Raw genomic sequence first — 24,571 nt, 5'->3', positions numbered from 1 at the left:
GCTAAGAAAAATGACGGTTGTTCTTCATTTAGAGTATAAATAACTGAACATTTTCAATGCACTTCAGATCTGTGAAACCACTAGATTTCTTCTGTTGGGCTGGTTGTGATAAAGAGAGCAACAGACAGAGCAAGGGAGCTTCTGAGTTTCCTCCTAAGTGAAAACGCTCCACCTGCTACCACAGTCACACTGACGGGCACAACTCGGCGCAGTCCCCTGGAAAGTCAAGACCAGCTCTTGCACATCCTCAAGAGGGGTGGATCAGATCTGCAGAGCTGAACGTCCATCCTGGGAGCTGTATCCCAGCTGATGCAGAGGGAAAACGAGCTTGTTTCGGCTCCCCAGCACCTCCAGAGCGCCCTGGCTTTTCCAACCTGTGTGTCACAGCCTGCATGTTTAAGAGGTCCTGCCTCAGTCAGGACCATGTCAGTAATCACAGGGACACATTGCAATCGGGGCCACTTTCTGTTTCATTTGAAAGAGGAAAAAATAGGACAAGCAGATGCAAATGGACACACTGATCTCTCTAAAAAGTCATTTACCCAAAAGACACCATTTGCAGCCAGAGGACAGTGATGCAGCTATTTTTAAAAGACTCCTAGGGAAAAACAGAAAGTGGAGAAGATACAGGAGATAACCACAAGGATGATTCATAGGCGTGAGAAAAGTCCTTGCAAAACTTAAAACCTGAATCTATTAACAGAAGGAAAAGTTAAAGGAGACTTGACCAAGGTGTGTGAGAGCCTACCCAGGGAGATAACCCTGGGTACTGGTGGGCTCATTAGCAGGGCAAAAATTCAAGAGTGAAAACTAAACCTTTATGAATTTAATCTGGAAATCAGAAACACGTAAGGGGAATGGAGCTGGACTTAGGGAAATGGCAGGTTCTTCCTTTCCGACAGCTGCAGGTGCAGACAGGCGGCTACTAAACAAATACGCACAGGTTGGGGGTTGCCAAGCACAATTTCAGCAGGAGTAAGAAGGCAAAAAGCAGCGACCTGCTTCGTACTGTCCACATGTTGCACCAGCACCTCCAGTCTGCCAGACCTGCCTTCAGCTCATGGAAGAGGCACCAAAGCACGGGGATCAAACTCTTCTGAAATGCTACGAATCTTTTCATGGCTGCTGGGTTATGAACACATTTCTGTGTTTACATCAGGAATAACCTGGTGAACTGCTCTGCCATCCATTTATACCCTTCACTGAGTATTTGGCATTCTTTGCATAGTCCCCTGCCAGGGGAGGCTTCTGCCTATCCAAATATTTACGTGGGTGTCATCACTGGAGTATCTGAACATTTACTTTTCTTTAAACAACCTCCCCTTAGGTGAAGCAGCTTTGTTCCTGGTCATTAAGAACATCTACAGCAGGATGCAGACTGGGCTAAAGCAGCGTTGCTCGTGCTGTAACAACATAAAACTGGCTTTTTAACGACTCCAGGTAGCCTGCATTCCTATTTTATGCCTTTCAAGAGAAACCAGGTCAATTGTGTTTCATGCTGCAGAGATTGCCTACAAAACAGAGGAAAAAAAAATAAAAAAGAAAAAAAAATAAACCTGGTGGTGAACATACTTACCGCAGCAGTGCTGCACCTGCCTGCATGGTTTCTTTACGTCCTTTCTCTGGGAAGAAGCACTATAAACTGGCCCTGGCGATGCAGATGTGAACAAATCTCGATTAACCCAGTGGCAACCGGTAAAATCTGTGGTGCCTGGGCTTTCCCTGGCCACCAGAGCAGCACAAGGGCTGTGTTTATCACTGACATGTGCTGGCAGCCCCATTCCTGCTCACGCAGCCGTGAAGACTTCCAGAAGCGATCAGGAAAATGGGGTGATGGCCACAGCTTGGTGTTAGCTTCAAGGTCGGCTAATACAGGCGCTGCTAAATCCCTGCTGAGACTAATATTTACTGCAGCCTCTCAAAGGCTGCACTGCACACAAATATGCACACTCACACACGTACCCATGCGCCTCCAACTCTGCCTACGGTAAATCTCTCAAAAGCATCCATCTGTCGTTTCTTTGGGGAAATCCAAGAAAACTGTGTCAAAAATGAAACAACAGTGGACTCAAGGTCTCCTGAGTGCCTGGTGTAATTTGGTGTGACCTCTGTTGATCGTGCTGCTCTCCAAATGGCTTTTACAACACTATGGGAGAAAGATCCAGCCTGTCCCAAGAAGAAATGTCTACGTCTCTAAAAAGCAAGAACCAGGTTTGATACAAGAGGCCACACAATTGTACAGTGCTCTGAAAGAATCAATTTAAGCGGAATATGGGCAATTCCTGGGTTCAAACTAACCAAAATCAGTACTGTCTCCAGTTCAAGTGCCCCGAGTTTTTAACACCTCATCTTCAGACAACATCTTTTATACCTTCCAATTCTTCTCTGCCCCATTCACTGGCTCAGTTTGGTCTTGGGATTTAAGTATCATCATCTAGCTCTAAGGGCACTTCACTTTTATACAAAGCAGCTTCAAAAATCACAGTGCAGGCTTGAAACCAGACAGGCTCCTCCAGACGAGAAGGACTGTTATTCCCTCTCCAAGAAATAAAACCTCTAAGCAGGGGAAGAAAGGTGAAAAGACAGTGTGCTGGCACCCAAGACACAAGAGATATACCACTGAGTATTTCCTTCTGGAGGCTAAGAAGAGCATCCAGTAGGAAATTCTCCTCCAAAGGACCAGAAGAGTTTCATATTAAAGCATTTGAACTTTTCAGGCTTTAATTCAATTTCTCATTGTTCAAAGCTCAGGCAAGGATGCAGGACATGCTACAGTGCTGGTGCTGGCTTTTCTTGGAGGCTTCTTCTAGGAAGCACAGAGCTCCTGCACTGGCATAACACTGGTTTGATCCCACTGCTGATCCCACCCATCACCAGCGTAGCTCAGGAAGCACTATTGGAGGTTGGGGTTTTGCAGAAAAATATGCCAAATGCCATCGATTCGGAGCTTCTAGTCCTTGCAAGTCTCTGCAGCCCCCCTCCATGTACTTCATTTAGCAAGAGAGAGAGCTCTAACCCTGCTGGGTGTACAGCACAGATATGAGATGGAAAAAAAGAGGTGAAAAGCAACACGCATATTAGTTGCTGCATTGGAGTAGGATTAGTGGCAAAAAAGAGGGTGTTCAGGGTCTAGTCCCTCACTGCTGACACCAAGGAGGACACAAATGTTATAGGGGTGTTTCCAGCTCCCACCAGCTCTCCTGGGCTCGCGATGTGACACCATGAGGCTGCTGAAGACCAGACTTATCATTTTTCAAACCAGCTCGTCACAGTCAATGAAAGCCATGGAGAGCAAAGCAGCGCTGAGACGTTTGTGTGTGGTTGTTTGCTTATTCTGAGTAGGCTGATTTTTTTCCCTTCCTGTTCCTCTCAGACTCTGAGTTTTCACACATTAACCCCTAAGACAGCTCAAGTGAGGAAGGTTTTGATCCCAAGATCAAGCCACCATGGCCCTACTTGGTTCACACACCTCCTTTCATCTCGCTCCAGCGGTGCATCCCACCCCTTCCCACCCTCCCTCCCTGCCTGTGTCAGCAGTGCCGGGGGAAAATCTGCAGAGCTTCATCTCTACTCCTCTTCCTCTCCTCCCCCGGTAATTCCCCTACCAAAAACCTGAGGTCTCTGTCCTCCCCATCGGATGCTCACTGCCCATTTCAATAGCAGGGGGGCAGTGACCCACTTTGCTGTTCTGCCCCCCCCTTCCCCAGCAGTCCCCCTTCCCCACACACGTGGGATCACCCTCCCCTAACCCATTTTTCCTTTCTTTGAGCAGCCATCAAAGGATTCTTTCCTTTGTGAGAAGTTTAAGGAAATTCCTAATTTTTCTGACTTGAAACTCTGCAGACTGTGTCTGTCCTGCTTTCTCCATCACCACCTAATGGCACGCGAGAAAACAGCATTTGGATCCCGCTGAATTCTGTATCCCCAGTGTTAGGGGAGCAGGTTCCCACAGGGGACTTTGTGTGCAGCTCTGTCACCCTGCATTTGCTCGAGAGACCAGTGCCCGTGCACAGCCCCTGCCAGAACAGCCCAAACTGGTCCTGACGCACCAACCCACCGACAGAGCAGACTTCCCCAGGGACACCAACCAGACATTAAAAATCATTATTTCCATTTTACTTTAGGGAACAGAGACCCAGAAGGGCAAAATGGTCAAAGGACAGAGGCAATGCAGCGCTGGGAGGAATTAGCTTGGGCCTTTCAGTGCTGCCGAAGCGGGAGAGCTCCCTCCCCGTGTGCCTGCTTGCTGATGTGCGGAGCCACTCCGGGACTGCTGAGTACAGCCAGGCCCTTCTGAATTCATCTGTACAGGCATTAAATGGCGCTGGGCAAGGACCTTCTGCCTCCCCCTTACACCAAGGCAAAGCCACCAGTCACAAGGTCCAGTTCTTATACAGATCCTCACCTTGATCACAAGGAGTTACCCTATCTGCCTCACCTGCCCACGAGCAAGGCAGCTAAGCTTGAGCTGCTTGACCTTTTTCTTTTTTCCCCAAAAAATCTTCTTTCCTTTTGCACTGCTTCCAGCCATGCTCTAAATGTGCCACTCAAAGAACACCGAAAACATAATTTTCCTGACATGTTCCTGCAGACAGATGTGATGATGCTATATGGTTTATGTGGTCTCCAACATGCAACGTGTCTGTAAATCCTGCACCTTGGTTCAGCAGATTTTTGGTGCCAGGAGGTATTTACTGCCCTAAGACAATTATTTAATGATAAGCTTAAGTGAATATTTAACACCAAGAAGCCTGACTTAGTTAGCAATGGAACCCTAATCAAGAACATACACTGAGAGATCTATCTCCAGAGGGGACAGTACTTGTGTCATGGAGAAATAGAAAGCCAGAAGTTTTCTGTCTTGGCTCTTTCTCCCCATAAACAGCATAAGATTGCATTTTTTTAGCAAAGGAAGTTAAACCTAACTCAGGAGTGACCTATCTCTCTTACCAAAAAAACAAAGCTGCAGGCAGCCAAAGCTGTGTCCGGGCACCCTTGACCACTGACTCCTTCTCACCCAACACAACCACACACCTTGCCCAGAAAAGTGGACATTTGGCTCCCTGGTTTGGGTGTCAGCCGTGCCAGACCTGTCACCAGCTGTCCAGACAATACCACTTTGCTGGGGTGCTCCTTGGCATCACCAAACAGAAACCATCCTCTGGCAGGCACAAGAAGAGCTGTGCCTGGCTGATGGGCAGCTCAGATTTGCTCTTTTGGGAGGTAACAAAATACTATTTTCCTCCCCACCATGCACAGCAGCTAATTAGAACATCTTCCCTCCAGGGATCACCCAGGCTTAAACATTTCCCTGGATTAAAAACAAAAACAACACTTGGCACTGACAGGCACAATGAAGGGACAGTGACAGGTCTGCCAGAGCTGAAAGCCACTGGCAGTGTAAGGAAAATGCCAGGATACGAGGCATCTCAAGGATGTCCTGTCCCTTGAAGGGTGAAATACAGGGAGAGAGCTTGCTTTGCTACAGCTAAGCCTCATCCCAGGCCTCCAAAGAGGGAAATTATCCATCCTCAAGAGCCCAGCTCCATTACACGTGGGCAATGGAAACTCCAAGACCTGTTCCACTGCTCTCCAGTCCCAGTTATCACAATCTCAGAGAAGCCAGAAGAGGAAAGGAAGGAAAGAGTTGTGAGAAGGAATCAGGGCTCTTAGTTTGAGGCACAGCGGTGGGGTAAAGGAACTGGGGGCATAGGGGTAGCATCCTGAACTCAGGTGTGACTTGAGCCACCTCTTTGCTGCTGCCCACGTTGCTCAGGGTGTTGGCAATGCCATCACCCTGGGTAAAGGGGAGAAAAGGCAGACCAGGGACATCTGGTCTACTGCTCGGTAGCTCAACGACCAGCCTAACAAAGCTGCTGGTTCTCTTTCCACCTTCGCTACAGCACAACCCTATGACTGTGGCTCTCACCCATGCCTCGGTTTCCCCTGTTTGAAACTCGTGGTGTTGATCATGACCTGATGAAAGTGAAACATGGTGATGAGTGCTGTCAGCACTGGGGTCAATACCCTCCCATCACAATTCTGTTCTGTTCAGGATCCCCAACTAGTGATGATGCTACAGGAGGAAGAAACTAGCAATGTCAGGAGACACGTGTGGCTTCAATTCCACACTCCCTCAAAGGAAGGCACTTGCTTTTCCTCCATCCTTTCTATGTTTCCAGCAAGATAAAGCATACCTTGTTTATTTGTTAAAACTACTTATGGCACTTTGCATCATTCTTGCTAAGGCAGAGGGGTCTATTCCACCACCCACAAACAAGGTTAACTTTGCTTTCTCCTAATAACAATTTCACAGTTCTAGTTTTTCATCAGGACTTTGAGTTACAAGTTGCTGTGCTTCACAGGCAAGGAAAGAGCAGGTTTTCCCTGTTCGGTCATGTCTAACATGGGTGTTTGTTCCTCGCTTGTTAGGAATGCAGAAGGAAAACAAGGAACACATTTACCTTGGTCAAATAAAAACTAGCCCAGTCCTCCCCTGCTGCTACAGAGCAAAGAGAAGGGAAAGCACCAGCACCCTGGTACCTTTTATATTCGCTTTGTACAGACGTAACTGATAGTGAAAATAGAAGGGCAATCCATCACCTGCTGTTTGCTAATGGCATACGTATTTCTGTCACCTCAGGACCCATTACACTTGAGCTCAGCTCTGCAGTGTTAAAGTGTAAATTTATACTCCCATTGCCAAAAGCTGCACGGGGCTGGTGGAGCCCCTGGCAGAACTGAAGGTAGTTTACAGCCTGGTTTGGGATTTAGCTGCCTGCAAAGCTCCCCAAGGGGCTGCTGGGGCTGGAGCTGGGAGGATGCTGGAGTCCACCATAGCCCTAACAGCCAGGTTTGGGGATGAGAAACAGATGTTGTGATGAATGAGGTCAGGATTTTATCTGGCAGCTCCAGTTCTCCCCAGTGACATTGGGATCCTCACACCAGCTTTGAGAGTCCTTGTCCAGCCGTGGCTAAGCCAGCCTTACACATAAAATCCAGCTGAGCACACACTGCTATCCCCTCCCTCAATGTAACCTTCTGAACCTCGACCCTGGGGCGGGCTGTGGTTTCCTAAATCCAACATCAGGAGGCACACAGAGGGTGTCCCAGGCAAGTTTCCTTGCTCTTCTTTCTCATTCATTTCTGAGGGGTCAAAGGGACTGGTTTTATTGTCGCTATTTATAGCTATTCCAGATAACCTCTAGAGATAAAGCCCTTTCCAGAACACATCTTTAACACAAGATCCCTGGTCCCAAGTAATAAAACTGGGGAATATTTTTCCTATGCAGAAGTTCAGGTTTTGTAACCTGCATTTTCACTTTCCCTATCTCTGTTGTCTCTGCCTTCATACACTCGCCCAGCCCTCCTGACACCCAGGATTGGATTCAGAGGTCAGCTTCAACCCTGGCTTGATCATGACCTGCCACACTCTTCCCTAGGATTTCCTTCCAATGGCATCTCTCTCAAACTGCTCCAGCTGCAAATATTGAGCAGCTAAATCCTGCCTCTAGCTCACACGCAGACTCCTTCATTTGCACATCCAAATGAAGCTGTCTCAATCTGCCAAGCGCCTCCCACCTTTAAAGTAGAGTCAGTTGCTTTCATGCAAATGTAAACTTCCAGGGTTTGGGCTTCCAAGATATTCCTCCTGGCCTCCAGCTGCCTCTGCAGATGGATGCTGGTCTCTTGTGAACCCTGTGTCACACCTGCCATTCCCATGCAAATGTATTAGATAGCATCCCAAATGGTGTTTGGCAGCTCTGTACAGGCAGTGGAATCACACACGAGATCTGCAGGGTAAGGGAGCTGAAATATGTGCCACCAGTGTCTGTTTCTCTGCAGTCAAAGGAGTCCAGGGTGGCTGGTTTAGACTTGAAATTAAATTTTTACATGTTAGGTAAGATTAATCATCTGCTGAGAATGCTGGGCTGTTAAGCCTCAACAAGAGAAAGCTCTGGGGGGACCTTGTTAATGTATACAGATACCTGAGGGCTGGGGGCGGGGGGGGGGGGGGCAGGGGGCGGGGGAGTGATATGTGTGAAGAAAACGGAGCCAGACTCTCCTCGGTGGTGCCCATTGACAGGACAAGAGGCAACAGGCACAATTTAAACATAAGGAAAAACCTTTCCACTGTGAGCGTGTTCAAACCCTGGAGCAGGCTGCCCAGCAAGGCAGCAGATTTTCCATCCCTGGAGACGTTCAAAACCTGACAGTGCACATCCTGCTCTCACTGAGCCTGGCTTCCCCAGGGGAGCTGGAGCCCTCCAGAGATTCTTCCCAGCCCAGCTATCCTATGACTCTGCGCATCCTGGCCATTCCTAGGGCATGGCCAGAGATCTCAGGGAAGTGTCCAAAGTCTCCCAACTCTACCTGACATCATTTCTGATGAAGAAAGAGGCCAGACTCAGACACATAAAGCATAAGGCAGGTGCTGGCTTAAGAACAGCTCAGTGCCCCACTGACACTCTACTTAACTAAACTAAACAAATCAAAAGTATGGCCCCAAGGTGTGGTTATTATTTTGTTTGTTTCTTCAGTTTGATTCATATGAAGTAAAGCAGTGGGCTGAGCTGCAGCCCAGCAGGGAGGAGTTTGCATGGCAAGAAGGCGAGGGGTTGGGGTGCGTGCCCAGGGGTGGCATGTAAGGACACAAATGGGTGTTGGAGGCTGTAAATCTGCTCAGGTAGCAATGGAAGAGGGTGCAAGGAGAGAGACACTATGGTGGGAAATAGTGCCTCTAGTAAATTAGTCCTCAAACCATCCTTTGGTCTTGGAAAGGTGTCGCTGGAGGTGTCCAAAGCACAGCCCATGAGTTCTCCAGCCTCTAGCACCTGAACCCAACCCCTGGCCCTTTGATTCTGCAAACTAGAAGAACCATTTTGTTTACCACGATGGTTTTACAGATCAACTCACCTCACCGTTTCCTTTTTATGTAGCAACTTCACTCCTGGGTTCCCACCCACACCCACAGTACACACATACTCGGACATGCATTTCTCACACACCAGCTCCCGTAAGCAACAGGCAAACACACCCAAACAAGTATGCACCCAAGCACTCTCATGGTCCACCCAAGAAACGTGAAATTGCTGAGTTCACCTTTTTTGCTAGCTTCCCAATTTGATCAGATCACTCTCATTTAGCTTTCTCCGCTGAGTCCTCATCCATTATCTCATTTAATTGCAGCATTTCTGAATCAATGTCATTTCACCGATTTCTAAGGAGTCGCTCTGGATCTAAGCAGGTCAAACAGATCGGAACCAGTTGGCAGTTTCGTTAAATGTTCTCCCTTCAAATCAATATCTAATAAATGAGAGGGATACTTGAGACTGAATACAATTTCTCCAGAATGGAAGATACTTCATTACAACATGACTGTCTGCTCGGTTTCCTACAGCCAATTTGCAGTCTTTTAAAATGATAATAGATATAATTTAAATCAAAAGAAAGCAAATATCCCATGTGAAAGATAATGCAATAGTGCTCTTGGCAAACCTCCCTTTGGAAAGATAAATGGATTTCATCAGTATTTTTAAAGGATTAATCCAAGTTCTAGAGGCAAAAGTTGCATTTTGAAAGAAAATTCAATTTAAGGGGGACCTGGTCCTGGGCTACCTGCTCTAGGTGGCCCTGCTCGAGCAGGAGATGTTGGATGAGGTGACCTCCAGAGGTCAACCTCAACCATCTGTGACACCTCCCAGTACAAACCCAGAGAAGCAAAGAATTACCATATCATAAGATGCATCTTCACACTGCTGTCAGCTCATGAATATGCGTCAGTCTTGCAGTACTTGTAGTTTTTCTAAAGCTTCAGATCTTGAAACTGCGCAAGAATGTAAGTAGATGCAGACTCAGCAGGCCAAAGCCATTGAAGCTTTATCCCTTCTTGTGATTTCTGCTTGGGATAACTGATGATGTAAGGAATGGTCCCACTGTCACCTCATCCTCCCATTCAAACCAGGCTGCAGCTGCTCGACTTATGAAATGGTAAATTGATCCTGGAAAAATAAATCCAAAGGTAAGGCCCAACAATAGCAATAAGAAATAGCTAAAGAGAGAACTTCATTTACAGAGGATAAGCCACAACTGGCCTGGACTGGCTTTAGACTGTGGTGACAGACTAGACTATAAACCTCCATATAAAATAGGAAACCAGTTGAATGAAACACCCCGTTTCAGCAGATTCCAGAGGAACTGAGCAGCATTAACCCCACCAGGTGTGTGGGTGCTTACTGATGACTTTGGCATGCGAGACAGCTCTGTATTTTGAAGGAGATGCATTTTTGCTCATAATGATCTGAGAAAAGAGAGTGAATCACTGATTGAACTCCTGGTGTTCTCCACATCCTGCAGAGCAATGCAAACTGCCAGCTTCAACACTAGCCATCAGCTGGGATTGATGTACATACACAAGCCAGAAAAAGAGTGTATCGCTTTGCAAGTTGTTGATGTTTCCTTTTAAAATACCTGTTTGAGGGGTTTTATTTGTTGACTAATGGATTCCCTCATCAGTGGCAGCCTCTCAGCTTTAATGCTGATTTTCTGAATTTCTCAGCAGAAGCCAAACATTGCCAAGTCATGCAGAGAAACAACATATGAAGATGAGGCCGACACAAGGCCCTGAAGGATGTGGGATTTTTCACACTGTAACTGTGGTGGTGAAGACGTTTGAGCAGCAGAGACACTCTCCAGAGCTTTGAGGCCACAACAAAGTAGCAAATCCCTTTTAATGTTACTATAGGAAACTTTGGAGGAAACCAAAGTTCTACAAGACCATGCCATACACCTGCAAGAAAATAAGCATAGCTACTAGCACAGAGCAGACTTAGCTGGTTAATATTATCACTGTTATCTCCACCTGATAATGCAGCTGGGTCTGGCCCAGCATAGTAGCCTGTCCTTCCATCCACACCTGCTATAAGCAGAGGCTGTGGGGAAAGAGAGCATCCTCACACACGAGAGCCTGCCACAGTTGGGAGCCAGCCACAGCTGGGAGCCTGTCACAGTTGGCTTTGCATGCTCAGCTTGGCATGAGGACAGTGAGCTTGGCTTTGCTTAGAGGAAATGTTCCAGGAGATCATGGGGATAAAAGCAAGAGTTATTCTGGGAAATCCACACGTGTTTTGGCTGTGGTCCTCAAGGAAGAAGGAAACACAGGGCAGTAGACTCACTAAAAAAGCAGATCAAAGTTTCACAACATAGAGGTTAGCTTCAAACAGAGCCACAGCTGGGTTTTCTTAGATAAGCATGAATAACTAGAGTGGATGGAGTGAGAAAAGGCTTGTCCAGCTACCTGTGCTACAACAGTCATAGACAAGTGAAAGGTTAACAGAGGGTGCTGGAAAAAACAGACTTCAAGAGAAAGGTTTTTCAAATAAAAATAACTTCAGGTTGGCTCCAGCTTTACAGAAAAGACGGAGATGAATTAACTCCCCCCAACAAAATCACATGCCCAGCTAGTGCCAAGATGTGAATGAGACTGGTGCTATTTTCTTGGGTAGAAAGAGCAAGTTTATGCTTGGCCATGTCAGGTCTGCAAGATGATGGACCTGTGAAATATGGAAACAAACAACCTCTTCTTCCACACATGCACACAAACACAGCCTCTCATGGATATGTAACTCTTTACATACCTACACAATGCATATATGTCTGTGCATGCGTGCCTTTCTGTCACCCATGGCTCCCTCCATCCCTCACAGAGGTCTGCTAAATGCAGTCCAGCTACAGATCATCTTGTAATAGTGCAGCCATCCAAGCAGGGAAGAGGAACATGTACCTTCAAAGTGCTGATGTGGACGGCCACAGGAATCTATATAAAAAGACTTCAATATGAAAAAAAAGGTAACTTAAAAAAAAACCAGAGTGAGCATCTGCAAGGACAAGTAGAAAGTATTTCATTGTTTAAGCTGCTACCATCACTGATGTCCTGGACTTACATGCAACACGCAGACCACAACTGCCACACAGCAGGGAATTCTCAAACTCAGTGGCCAAAGAATGCAGTTTAAACATCCCCTCCAGTGACTTAAATTGGTCTAGGTAAAATACCAACAACACGGGATTAGATTCTGGTTTTCCTACAGAAATGGCCACCATAGCCAACTTATTCCTGCTGTGGCCTCCAAGTGTGGACCAAATGACTGCACCTCTGGAATGTTCAGAATGCCACCAGGCACAGAGCACCCCACACGAGCGTCGCAGGGGGCTCTGAGGGCACAGCGACCGCCTGGAGTTTGAAATGTCTCCTCTGTCCTGTTAGAAAAGGAGCGGTGGTTCCCCCTACCCCAGCTGAGATGGCTCCTTTCCCCATCCACTGTCCCAGAACAGAAGATCTGGGATTTCAGTATAAATTTTCTCTTGGTGATGTTTTTCAAACTTTAAAACCGAGACAATTTAGATTCTGGTGTATGAGGCTCAACTCATGCACCTAAACGCAGATATCTAATGACATCTGAGCAATGCTGGCACATCTGACATGTCAACACAGGGCTGGAACATAACCTACAGGGGACCCAAACCCTCCTGGGCTGGCAGCATGGGACCAGCGAGGAAACCCTCAAATGGCATTAGACACTGATATACAGACGACCGAATCTCAGTGTGCCTAAGTTAGGGAAAACAAATGCTCAAGACACAAATTCACTTGGCTCTTTACCAGAACCACATTAACATTCAGATGTTTATCACACCACTTATGCCACAAATCATTTCTTTTTAAGCGCTGCTTTTATATGCTTTGTAGAAATCTCTTTATAGAAGAAAACCAGCAATTATGTTAAGCTCTCTTCAAGTAATTCAAGCCTTTATCAGCCCAGTTCCAGTGTCTGCTTGTCTAGGACGTGTACTGTCCCACTTTGTTTGAATTTTATGAGTCTAATAAGCAATCTTCAAACTGACAGGTATTGACTAAGTTTCTGGACAGAAAGCAATGCATCCACGTCGTCAAAGACCACCCAAGATGCTAAGTGATAGAAAGACTATCAAGCACCTTTTAAATTTAAAATCAGAGAAGTCTCCCTTAGTCTTTAGAGCCACCCAGTTCCTTCCCTTCATGTGTTAAACAGGGCCAAAGAGGGCGAGCTTATACCTTTTATTAGAGCAACCGTCATATCTGGGGGAAGAAAGAAGAAAAATTTCTGAACATACAGTTCCTCCTTCAGACCCAAACCAAAACATAAATATGGAAGCTAAATTTAAGATAAGAGGAAATGCTCCAAATCTAATTACATTGGACATTTAGGCAAGCTGAAAGAAGCAAGTAGTTAGCACCAGCAGACCTCAGGTAAGGCTGTAGGCTTATTAGCCATCATGATTGAGATACAAAATGATGGGATGGGAAGGGAGAGAGCAGGAATATAATTAATTATTAATTTACTGCCTACCACTGCCAGAGGGAATGAGATACGGGGGGTGGGGGTGGTGTAATACACCATACAATAAATGCTTATTGATTTTCCACATCTGGTAGATTTATATATTTCACTTGATAGGCTTATGTTTCAACAGATTGTATAGGTCTTCCCCAGGGACGAAGATTGAGTGTTCAGAGACAAAAGGGTCATGCCTTGAAAAATATTCTCTCGCAGGCACCAGAGGGTTTCTGCCTGTACTATTTTGCCTATCTGGTTCATTCTGGCTGGTTTTTTCATCTTGACAGGGTCTCTGGCAGCACTTGGTGCTCTGAACGAACTCTGTTCCTTTCTGGTGTGTGTTTGTACAGGACCTGGTACATTTTGCTAGTCCTGTACTCATGGTTACGTACAGGTAAGCTTTGCATTTGCTTCCTTACCTCCATTGGACTCCTGAGCCTGCACTGGTCCATGTGACATCTCTAAATTGTGCAAGGAAGGATGGAGGAGGCATCTGGAGACTTGTAGCTGACCTTTCAGTGATATCTTCTTTTAGACTATATTCTTCTGTGAGGCTAATTCTTCAATGCTATCCTGCCACCGCTCTGGCACAGGTTGATATGCTAAACCACAGACACACACAGAACCATCCAGGAGTCCACTGCTGCTCTGCGCTGCAGCCAAGGTTGGCTGGGTATTCAGGCAGCTCGTTTGGAAGGTGACATCTCTTTCCCCAGACAAGCAGCTGGGTGGGCTTCCTTTGCAGACCAGAGAGGTGGGTCCCACAAGCTGTCTCTGTACAATGAAACCTGGTGGCCTCCACAGCTCAGATGGCCTCAGCAGTATTACACAGCACTTCAGTGGGGGTTTGGGTGGTTCTGTGGTTTAACTCCAGCTAGCAACCAAGCACCACACAGCCGCTCGCTCGCTCCTCCCTCACCAGAGGGATGGGGAGGAGATTCAGGAAAAAGATAAAACCTGTGGGTTGAGATAAGAACAGATTAATAAGTAAAATAAAATATAATAACAACAATAACAACAACAATTGTAATGAGAAGGACAGAGAGAGAGAGAAAGGAATAAAATACAAAAGGGAAAAAACCCATATGATGCACAACACAATTGTCACCACTCAGTGACCGATGCCCAGCCAGCCCCCAGGCAGCGATCGCCAGCTCCCTGCCCTCTTCCCGCAGTTTATATACTGAACAGTATGTTCTATGGTATAGAATATCCCTTTGGCTACTTCGGGTCAGCTCTTCCGGCTGTGTCCCCTCCCAGCTCCTTGTGCCCCCCCAGCCCTCTCGCTGGTAGGGCCAGAGAAACTAAGAAGTCCTTGACTTAGTATAAACATTACTTTGCAATAAGTAAAAATATCAGTGTTATCAACATTATTCCCATACTAAATCCCAAACCCAGCACTGTACCAGCTACTGAGAAGAACATTAACTCTCTCCCAGATGAAACCAGGACAGGTGGTTGGTGGGTCTGAAGGTGTCAGTGGTGTCCACGTGTGCTATGGGGGTTTTCTGCATGGGGTGAGTCAGAGCTGGTTGTTCTTCATGCTGATTGTGGGGTGCAGAAATACTGGGGTAGTGGGAGGGAGAAGGAGGACAGGAAGGATGGAAATGGGTCAGTCACAACTCAATACTAACAACAGTGACCAAGAGTAACCAAGAAATTAAAAAAACCAAAATGTTTCAATACTGTTATTATTTATTACATCACATTTAAGATACAGTGTTAGGGTATTTGTTGTGTCCTTTATAGTGCAGTCAAAGGTAAATTTGGCAACCCCAAAGCTATGGTCATGCTAAAAAGTATCACATGCTGCCATCCCAACTGACTTTTAACTTCCTAAATCAGCTGAACAGGAAGATAATGAATTGCTGGAGAGGGAAAGCAACTGCACATCGAGCAATTGTTTCATTTGCTTTCTCCAGCTTATGAATCCAACTCTCCAGTGGCACTTTGCCCAGTTCATTTTACTTTAGCAACTGGTAAATGAATATGTGATCAGGAAGCATTTCCAATAAATATAATTACTCTGCTGGGGAGGGCTGTGGCAAATGCAGCCCAGCAACATTTTATATGAAACAATAACAAGGGAGAGAAGAAATTAAACAAGGAGGATATTCTCAAGAAATTCCAGCTTAATTTGCTTCTCATGGGCTAAAGGAAACCGTGTTCAGGTCCTAACCTGGTAGAAATCAGGGAACGGCTCCTTTAGCCTTGGAGATAATTTCCTCCAGTGGATCTAAACACCCTGCTGTTGCTATGATTTCTCGTTAGGGGAGTAAGTTGCAGGTGGAAATTAGTCCTTTTAATGCAGCAGCCACTAGAGGCTCCCCTGAGAAGAGGGTGCAGCTGTGCAAGGTGCTGTACACACCACATCTGCTGACACAACGGCTGTGGATTTTGCCCTCAAGCATTTGGGCACTGAAACTATGGCAGTGCACTCTGTCATCACTTGCTCACAGATTGCGAGCCACAATCATAAAGTGTGGGCTCTCTCTGGGCAAATATGGTATATGTAATAAAAACTTACCTGACCTAAGTTCATACAGTTCAAAGGCACTCCTGAAAATCCTGCATATAAGTAAAGAAGAAACGGAGGATAAGAGAAAGGCATAGCTTCTTGGAGATCAGATTATTCCTTTCTCTTTAAATGTGCCTGTGAAAATATTGCTATTCCACAACAGAAGCAAATTAACCTAAGATGGTTTGGTTGTGATTTTTTAAAAATAAATCCTATTCAGGGTCGTTCAAATGTTCCCACAGCAATAAAAAGGAATGTTGTATCAAGACTTCAATTTCCTTTTTCTTTTATTGCCAAACTGGAGGTTTCAAAATGCTCTGTCTGGTGTTTTTGAGTGTAATTTCATCAGAATAGGCATGCTCCCACTGAACTTTTATTTGACAGAGAATAATTCAATGAAAAGATTCTGCAGCTGTTTTATGTAGGAGAAAGCAAGACACAGAGAAAGTGAGAAATTCCCGTATCCTGCATGTGGACCACAAGAGCCTCATGTTGGTGTTGGATCTACGGGTCTCAGGGGACTTGAGCCTGGCGAGCAGATGCTCTAATTCACTCTCCCGAGCTCAGACACACCACTGATTTCTGTGCTCGTCTGACTGAGCCTGAGCACAGCTCTAAGTGACCTGCCCGGAGTCACACAGAAACCTTAGAGAGCAGGAATTGAACACAGGTCCTTTCAGCTCCACAACGGTGTCAAAGCCTGTCCATCTCTTTAGCTTATGGGACTCTTTGCTGAGACCTAGGTTGGTCGCTTCAAAACTGGAACCTCTTAAGTCTTCAAACTGGAAAAACATTATCAAATTGAGTAACGTCATAAAATGGGTTCAGTAAGACGAGTCTTAGAAATCTGTCCCCAAACTCAACCCACATACCTAAAGAAAGGGGTTGAATTCTCAAAGGTGCTCTGAAATTAGTTCTGCTGCTCAGGTTCCTCAATATGCATTTCATAACCTGGCTTCAGGGCCTCTTTTTGTGTTCCTCAGGCCTCAGCTTTCCTTCCATCTTTGCTACACTTGAATCCTCAGTTATCTTATAGTGTTGCAAATGGTGACCAACAGTCCCACCAGCCAAAGGCCACACGGGACCTGACCATTTCCCTTACCCCTGTGACCCTTTAGCGAGCTCTCAAATGCTGTCATGAACAGTGTTCATTGATCCTTGGCATAAATGGTTGGTTCTTCAAAGTTACTGCTGCTTCTAAATCCAGTCTGTTGCATTCAGCACCCACAGGCCAATTGAAATCTTTGGGCTTTGCCTGGCTTGGCCATTTCCCTTTGTTTGTAGCTTTGTGTAATGTCACAATTTTACAGCTGAGATCCTTTTTATTGAGCCATTCGTAGCCATCTCAGCAGTTGCTCTTACAGACTCTAGACAGCTCATTGGTCTTTTAGTTGTGCATAAACCTCTGCACCCATCACACCACCGATCCCATTTTTGCCTCTATTCCCCCCATAATCAGTCTTGATTCTGTCATAAAGTAGGCTTATGTTTCTGCTACTGTAAAGTAATTAGTCACTAAAATATAAAAACAACTAATTTGAATGGATCTCAGAACATTTCTTGACCAAGCTCCCCACCCAAGCAGGGCCAGCTTCAATATTTACCAGAATTCCCAGTCTTGTCCAGTCCAGTTTTGACTGTCTGCAAGGATGGAGATGACACAACCTCTCCAGTCCCCTGTTGCAGTGTTTAACCACTCTCATAGTGAAAAATGTCTCCTTAAATATTGTTGGAATTTCTCTTGTGGCAACTTTTTTTTGTTGCTTCTCATTTGCTGGGCATCTCCAAGATCAGTATGGCTTTGTTTTTTTCCCTAACTACTCACTACGTTGTTGAATACAGCAATTGCATTCTCCTTAGCAATCACGTATTTAGGATGAACAAACCCAGTTCTCTCAGCTTCTCCTTCTATGTCATGTGCTTTAGCCCCATAATATCTTGCCTCAGCTGGACTCGCTTCAGTATGTTGATGGCTTTCTTTACCGGGGTTTCCAAAACCGAACACAGCACTCCAGATGCATTCCCACAAATGCCAGCTGGAAGGGAACCATCCCTTCTCTTCATCTGCTGGCCACACTGTCACCGATGCAGCCCAGGGTGCTGTTGGCCTTCATCACTGTGAGGGCCCATGGCTGAGGCATGTTCAACTTGCCCACTAAAATAAGCAGGTCCTTTTCTACAGAGCTGCTCCCCAGGCAGCTGGTGTGGAACTCAGGTTTGGAACACAATATAGAGTTGGCCTTAACCTTACTTCCCAAATATCCAAGAAGATCATTGCAGCAGCCTTCAGTTCAATGCCACCACAGCACTAACTAAGCTAGCTAGGTTATACCCTGCTGCAGCTGTGCCTGTGTGAACCAAAGAGGAAACAACACCTCCACCTAGTTATCTTTGGTACTAATGTGATCTGCATTGCCACAAAATCTGGAGACCTTACAGCCCTCACAAAAAAAACCCAACCAAAACCAACCCACCATATGTATTTAGCTTCCCAAACACTGTGACCATCTATCTTGTGGCCAACATGGTGTCAAGACACTCAGAGAAGGTGTCCCTTGAGAATCTGCTTCTGCTGATGACATAGGTTACTGCCTGTTCCACTGCAGACACCAAAGCACTCTGCTAGCTAGAAAATCAATCCATCATGGCCAAGACTGTTCTCAACATGCATAAACAGTGGACTCCAATGGGAAGGGGGTCCTCACACCAGAGGTTTCCTGGACAGCACAACAAGATGAGGCAGCTGGGTTTCCAAGGGATGCCTTAGCTGCTGACAACAAATTGAAATATAAACACACAAGTTTTAGAAGGCAAAGCCGTAACCCATCTGTCATTTAAGACACCATTGCATTGTGTATGACGCTGTGACCTTTTGCATTATTGAATATGCTCATTGCTATAAAAAGGATTGATTTTCTTCCCAGGCAGTGATGGATGGATAGACATGATCTAGGGGGGAAGAGCTGCTTATTAACCTGGGTCAAAGATATTCTCAAAGCCCTCTTCTATTTCTGCCCATGTACCCAAGTGTGTCTAAAAATGCAGTAGGTCCCACAATTAACCAGCTGAAGCCCGTAACCAAGAGAAGCTCAGTACCTCGATGGATTTGGGTACCACACAGCTGACCAGCCAGTAATGGATTATTTAAGTTGCAAACGTTAATTATTTCAATTTTTAAGTTGGTCTTACAGGGAAATGGGGTCCAAACAAGACTGAACACTGAGTTTTAACTACTTGAGACTGTCAAAGCAGGGGCTGAGACCAGTTATGCCCCTGTTTTTAAAATCTTTATGTGATCAAACTCTTTGATCACAGCATACTGCTGCTGTTTCTAGACCTTCTTGAACAAAAACTGTCTGGAGTTGAACAAAATATTTCATTTTCAGGGTGTTCTCCTTCCACCTGGTGGAAAAGGACCTGGGAGTGCTGGTTGATGGCCAGCTGAACATGAGCCCCCCGCATGCCCAGGTGGCCAAGGGGGCCAGCAGCGCCCTGGCTGGTGTCAGACACGGCGTGGCCAGCAGGGCCGGGGCAGTGCCCGTCCCCCTGCGCTGGGCACTGGGGGGGCCGCCCCTCGGATGCTGGGCTCAGTTTGGGCCCCTCAGCACCAGCCAGACCCTGAGGGGCTGGAGCGTGTCCAGAGCCGGGCAGGGGGCTGGGGAAGGGGCTGGGGCACCAGCCTGGGGGGGCTCAGGGGGGAGCTGGGGGTTCAGCCTGGAGAGAAGGGGGCTCAGGGGGGACCTTCTCACTCCCTGCAGCTGCCTGACAGGGGGGTGCAGCGAGGGGGGGTCGGTCTCTGCTCCCAGGTGACAAATTGACAGGACAAGAGGAAACAGCCTCATGTCCCACCAGGGGAGGTTTAGATTTGATATTTGGAAAAAATCCCTCACTGTAAGGATGGTCAAGCTCTGGAACAGGCTGCCCAGGGAGGTGGTGGGGTCACTATCCCTGGAAGAGTTCAAAAAACATGTAGATGTGGTGCTTAGGGACATGGTTTAGTGATGGACTTGGCAGTCCTGGGTTAATGGCTGGACTTGATGATCTCAAAGGTCTTTTCCAACCTAAATGATTCTATGACTTCTACTGAGATTGTAGCTCACAGTGAAAAACCAGTTTGAAAGAAAACTTCAGCATTTCAAGTTTTTTTAAAAGATCAAGTTTGGATTTTTTTTGATTGTGACTAAACAACTGAATGAATTCAGTTCATATTATAAAATCTGCTTCTGTTTTTTTCTCCTGAATAAAATATCCAGCAAAAACTTGATTTGTCCTGAAACATTCTAAAATATTTATCAGAGGAAAGAGTGAGGAAGTTTTATCTAGTGTTCAACCTGAACCTCCCAAGCTGCAACAAGTTGCTCAATGTATATTTTCTGCTACTAAGAATTTAGATCCATATCTCTGCAGTTCCCCCAAAGGTAGTTGTAGGCTACCATCAGATGGTCCCTTAGCCTCTTCTCAAGACTAAACAAACTCAGCTCCCTGACCTCTTTGTAGATCACAGGCTTTTGCCCCTAGCCATGATGATGTACTTTCACCAGATCCTCTCCTGTTTCCTCACATTCCTTTTGGATTACAGAGCCCAAGCTGGACTCACTATTTTAGGTGCAATCTCACCAGCAGCAAGTAGGGGTCCAGAGCAGCATCTACCAACGCAGGAGAGGTTAAAATCAGCCTCTAATGGTTGAAAATCCAGTTTCCAAACAGTGGCAAAGGGGGAGGTTTGCTTGGCAGCCCTCCAGCTAACTTACTGCTCCAAAGGAAGGACAGAAGTGCCTATGCAGGCGAATAGAAAGCATCCCTCTGAAAAACCTTTGGGATGTGGCAGTGTGCATGGCAGTCATTCCAGTTTGTAAAGAATTCCCTCCCACAGATGAGTTCTTTAGACATCAACTGGCAATTACAGTTTTTATTGTTCCTGGTTAAACACAGTGAGCAAACAGCTGGGAGCTGCCTGAGCTGCATAACGATGGAAAATGGTGTTGTTCAGTTAGTGACCCAGGAGTTTGGTTCTGCTTGTGTCTGAGCCACTGCAAAGGGTGTCAGGTGGTACAGCTGGTATTTCTGGCTCACAGAGAGCCTCCCACAGCTGTTCCCAAAGGGAGTAATTCCATAGGGAACTCTGGCACCTTCATTGCTCCTCATCCAGGCAGGAGCAAAGTCTCTGCTATTGCCTGACTTGCCAGCCAGCAACCCCCAGTTACAGCCAAGATCCTTTCAAAGCAAGCTGGCCAGTGGTGTCCCAGCAAGGTGCTAGCACGTAAACCTGTATGACCCACACTGTGCATGAGCACACTTGGGAGTTTGGGATTTTTTTAAGAAGCGCTAAAACCACAGCTGTCCCCTTTACAGGAGGATGGTACCTGGTACCAGCTGGAATCTGAGAATTGCCCCTCTCTTTGCCATGGTGCATGACAGCCAGTCACTCTTCATGCAGTGATCAGAAAGAGATTTTTTTTTTAATAAAACTACGAAGGAAGAAATTGCTGAAAAAGCCTAGTCTTTTTGGCTGGGAAAGAATTTTATTCCTGACCACACAGTGATAGCAGAAGTAGCTAACTTCTGGAAGATACCAGCATGACTCTCCTCCTCAGCCAGGCAGCCCCTCTTCACCCCACAAGGGCAGCAGATTTACTGTGGGATTAAGCCAGGCAAAGTCCATCATGTTTACCTGGCCCAGCCTCGGCACAGAACTGTCACCTCCTCTAGCCAATGCACAGGTTTCTCCAGGAAGCAGCACCCAGTGTCACCTCTCCCTCTATGTGCCCTGGGGAGCTCAGGCATCTCGAAGATTAGGATGACGCTGGAGCAGACATAACCAGGGTTCAGTGCAGCAGTCCCAAGTGTCCCACTTCCTGCTCTTCCCTGCCACCTTTTCCTCCATTTATCCTTTCTGTCTCCATGCTGCCCTCTCCAGTGTGCTGGTACACGTAAGCTTGCAGTGAGGTAGGTCCATTTTCTTCTTCATGCCTGTGCAACTTCTCCTGCCACCTTGGAGGAGTGGATGCAGAAATCGGCACTACTGCCAGCAGAAAAGGCAGGAGGAAGATGTGGTTGTTATAAAAACATGTAATCACAGAGCACAGGCTTCTGGGCAGGAGGAAGGACTAATGAGATCCTGCAAGGTCCCTTTCAGCACCAGCAAAGCATCTCTTAAACCCAGTTTGGTCACTGGAAGCAGCCTGGTGACCTCAGTCAGCTCCAGCTCAGGCCTCTCTGCCCAGTGCTGGCTCACGGGATACACCCCTGGACAGTCAGCAAGGTCTGAGGTCCTGCCTGGAAGTGACCCTATGCATCCTCTACCCTACCACCCCTCAAGCTGCCCACTGCTCTCCAGGTACCCCACCTTCCCACTCTTCTTCACCGTAAAGGGCGGCAGCATCCTTTGCCTGCTTATTAGCAGAGTCTCGGAAACAAGATTTTGCCTCAAAATCCCTTTCCATCTAACTTAACTTTCCAAGCAGCTCCTGCAGATGCATTAAGTACCAGAAATGTATGCAGGTATGCCTCCAGACTCCTTGCTAATTAAGCTGCTGGTTTCTTCTCTTAGAAACCCTCCAGTCCCTTCCTGAATCCCTCAGGCCGAGAACAAAGCCCCGATGCTCAGACCAGGAGCACCAATATTTAGCACAAAGAATGATGCTTTGTTCCTTAAAGACTAGCAAGGCAAAAAAAGCAGCTGTGGTGACTTTGCTTTTGACAAATTGGTTCCAGCCTAGCCAGCTAAGTGGATTTGCAGCCCTGAAGTGATCCTCCTACTGTCTCCAGGGTATTTTATCTCCGTTTCATGAATCCGACAGCAAAATCTACTGGGAGAACCGTAGCATTCACACAAGCAGGTAAGAAAACTGGCAGGTTCCCCGAGTCAGCTGCTTGGCTTTCGTCCCAGCCTGGCACACAGCGTTACCTTGTACGCTGGTGCCTCCCAGTGCTTGCAAGAGTGAGAAGCAGAGAGCTCAAGAAGTAACACTGAATACTGGATTTAAAACAAAAAAGTTTGAAACAAATCGTCCTTGCTATTTACCTGCTCGTGCTTGGGGGAACTGGGAAATTCTGCACGAGCGTAGGGAACAGCCAAGGACACATGAGTCCTGGGCACAGAAGCAGCAAGGCCTCTCCCTACTCAGTCTAGTCTGTTAACCACCAGACCACAAAGCACTGCTGCTTCTCGCCTGCTCCTTCCAACCCCAGATCCGCAGACAACTAGCCTCAGTGAGAAACTTCAGAGAAAGAGGAGGCAAGTGACACTATGACTTAGGTACGTATGGGCTAGACACAAAGCAGAAGCTTTGGTATCAACATGGGGACACATCACGGGGGTTTTAGCTTGGGAGTCCAAACCAGCAACCCAGCTTGACTACATTGCCAGTTCTTGAGATGCATCAAGCACCCCTGCTTTGTGTCACCTGAACGTTTCTCGAGCCTTAAATGAAAACTGTGTGCAGGTTAAAGAAACTACCTTGAGAGGAGACCCATCTGCTGGAAGGATGTCCCAGTCCCTGGCTACGCTCGCAGCAGATGCCCAACTTCTGTCTTGTCCTGCAGGGAAACCTGACGCTGTACGTATATTCAGGTCACACCTAATACACAAAGACAGCAAAACCCAGGGTGAGGCAGCACCAGCACAATCCCTGCCACCCAGACCCACGCTCAGAAGCTGTAGTTGTGCTGCCACATCTGAGCAGAGCATTTATTCCCCTTTGGCGAGGGCAAACCGTGTCCCATTAAACCAGGGTGTTCTGCTGCTGAACGCCTGACGTGTCAGGCCCAGGCTTATTTAGCATGCTTGGCACCTTCGCTGCAGCTTGACTTGGGGCTTTTGGCCTCATGCAGCAGGGAAATTTAAATAGTTCAGGGCCAATCATGCCAGAAGGTCCGTGCCCTTAGCTCTCACTCAAGGCCACAGCAGGTAAGAGGAGGTTGCACCTCACAAGAGACGGCCTCGTTTGTTTTGTGTGGTGCATACCGATGGGCACTAATGTATTTCAGAGCTGAACTTTCCACATAATTGCTTTTTAGTGTTTCCCTAAAAGAGCCCATGAAATAAGGGATTTTGTATGTTAATGTCTTTCCTTGCATAATGAAAGAGTAAATCTCAGCCCTCTGCAGCCATATGTCATGCTATACTGACTGGTGCTTTACATTTTAATGGTCATTATTTCAAGCCTTTCTTATCGTTCTTATATTGAACAACATTTATTTATTCAACCAAAGGGAATTTTATAAGCTTCTCTGTTTTGCTCATCATGCACTTTAAGTGGGAACAGAAAGCAGAGACTTTTAAGGGCTCTTTGTTCTTTGTTACCATTTAATTATTTTTTAAATAGTTCTTCCAAGCAGCCTGATTCAGCCTTCCAAGGGCTAGTAAAAATGACTCAAGGGAAAGACCTGCAGCATCAGGAATGGGGAGACACCTCTGCTTTTAGCTGCATCTGCCTGATTAAAAATTAGCTTAAGCCCATCTATGACATGCATGAGCTTGAGCTCATGCTCTTATTCACTGCCATAATTTGGCAAAAAAGCTGCTACCATATCTGGTGGTGGCTAGGCCCAAAGGAAGGAATAGTACCTTTTATCTGCCTGCCCACGCACCGATGTTAACAGGTTCTCAACAGCCCTTCCTGAAGGCCGTCATGAATACAATTGCATGATACTACACACATTTGCAGCATGGGGA

At 46.5% G+C, this 24,571-nt stretch overlaps 1 long non-coding RNA gene across 1 annotated transcript; it reads right to left on the bottom strand.

Annotated features, from left to right (window-relative positions):
• Positions 1 to 14,791: 14,791 nt before the first annotated feature.
• Positions 14,792 to 23,462, bottom strand: LOC119147363. The gene is made up of 3 exons (XR_005104008.1): positions 23,354 to 23,462; positions 15,904 to 15,944; positions 14,792 to 14,942 (listed from the first exon to the last, which is right to left on the bottom strand). It is a non-coding gene; the product is annotated as an uncharacterized LOC119147363 (long non-coding RNA).
• Between the last annotated feature and the right edge of the window lie 1,109 nt (positions 23,463 to 24,571).

The sequence above is a fragment of the Falco rusticolus genome, chromosome 4 (genome assembly GCF_015220075.1).
Source record: "Falco rusticolus isolate bFalRus1 chromosome 4, bFalRus1.pri, whole genome shotgun sequence".
NCBI classification, from domain to species: domain Eukaryota; kingdom Metazoa; phylum Chordata; class Aves; order Falconiformes; family Falconidae; genus Falco; species Falco rusticolus.
The sequence above is the reverse complement of the archived record's forward strand: the minus strand, read 5'-3'. Positions and strand labels throughout refer to the sequence as shown.